Here is a 1,355-nt window from a genome sequence, read left to right on the forward strand (position 1 = left end):
TGGTCATGCAATGGGGGCAGCTTATCGACCATGACATCATCTTCACGCCCATCAACAAAGGTATGTGTGTGTGTGTGTGTGTGTGTGTGTGTGTGTGTGTGTGTGTGTGTAAGTAATGGTTTTTTGCTAACATTTTAAGACAGTTTTCCAATTGTATAACTTAAATACCTTGGCTATATCTATGTCTGTGTGTGTGTGTGTGTGTAAGTAATGGTTTATTGCTAACATATTTAAGACAGTTTTCCAATTGTATAACTTTAAATATCTTGGCTATATCAATGTCTGTGTGTGTGTGTGTGTGTGTGTGTGTGTGTGTGTGTGTGTGTGTGTAAGTAATGGTTTATTGCTAACATTTTAAGAGAGTTTTCCAATTGTATAACTTTAAATATCTTGGCTATATCAATGTCTGTGTGTGTGTGTGTGTGTGTGTGTGTGTGTGTGTGTGTGTGTAAGTAATGGTTTATTGCTAACATATTTAAGACAGTTTTCCAATTGCATAACTTAAATACCTTGGCTATATCTATGTCTGTGTGTGTGTGTGTGTGTGTGTGTGTGTGTGTGTGTGTGTGTGTGTAAGTAATGGTTTATTGCTAACATATTTAAGACAGTTTTCCAATTGCATAACTTAAATACCTTGGCTATATCAATGTCTGTGTGTGTGTGTGTGTGTGTGTGTGTGTGTGTGTGTGTGTGTGTGTGTGTGTGTGTGTGTGTGTGTACCTAACTTACCCTAACTTAACTTAACCATTATCTAAGTTGGTCTTGAAATCATAAATCGTATGTGTGTGTGTCTGTGTGTGTGTGTGTGTGTGTGTGTGTGTGTGTGTGTGTGTGTGTGTGTTTACATTGTTTTCTTTTTATACTTATCTTCTCTCTCTCTCTCTCTCTCTCTCTCTCTCTCTCTCTCTCTCTCTCTCTCTCTCTCTCTCTCTCTCTCTCTCTCTCTCTCTCCTTGACCTTTCTTGACCCAGGTTACCGAGAGCAGATGAACCAGGTCACTGCATTTGTGGATGCCTCACACACCCATGGCTCAGACAAGTGTGAACAGAGACAGCTGAGAATGCTAACGGTGAGGGTTTGTTATTGTTATTGTTATTGTTATTATTATTAGTAGTAGTAGTATTAGTAGTATTATAGGCTGTTCACTTAACTCTGAGCCGTGGAGCCGAGCCTCATTTGTAACGAGGCCGCTGATTGGCTGGCTGGCTCTCTCGCTCACCCTGTGTTGAAAGGCTGCATAATGAATGCTCGCGTGGCACATGTCTATGTTTTATTCGTTATATCTTGTCTCATACACATAACAGACTATTTTTGTTGGTACCGTTGCACTCAGCAGTGAATGCAGAAGCTTCGAT

At 40.1% G+C, this 1,355-nt stretch overlaps 1 protein-coding gene across 6 annotated transcripts in view; it reads left to right on the forward strand.

The window, feature by feature from the left end:
• LOC126992594 (peroxidase-like protein 3) overlaps positions 1-1,078 on the forward strand; it is a 26,312-nt gene extending 25,234 nt beyond the window's left edge. For all 6 annotated transcript variants that reach the window (XM_050851400.1, XM_050851401.1, XM_050851403.1 and 3 more), the window contains 2 exons: positions 1-60; positions 972-1,078. The exon at positions 1-60 is cut by the window's left edge and continues 114 nt beyond it. The gene's annotated coding sequence lies outside the window, so the exon portion shown is untranslated. The remainder of the gene's footprint in view (positions 61-971) is intronic.
• Positions 1,079-1,355: the final 277 nt, after the last annotated feature.

This window comes from Eriocheir sinensis, unplaced genomic scaffold (assembly GCF_024679095.1).
Source record: "Eriocheir sinensis breed Jianghai 21 unplaced genomic scaffold, ASM2467909v1 Scaffold493, whole genome shotgun sequence".
NCBI lineage: Eukaryota > Metazoa > Arthropoda > Malacostraca > Decapoda > Varunidae > Eriocheir > Eriocheir sinensis.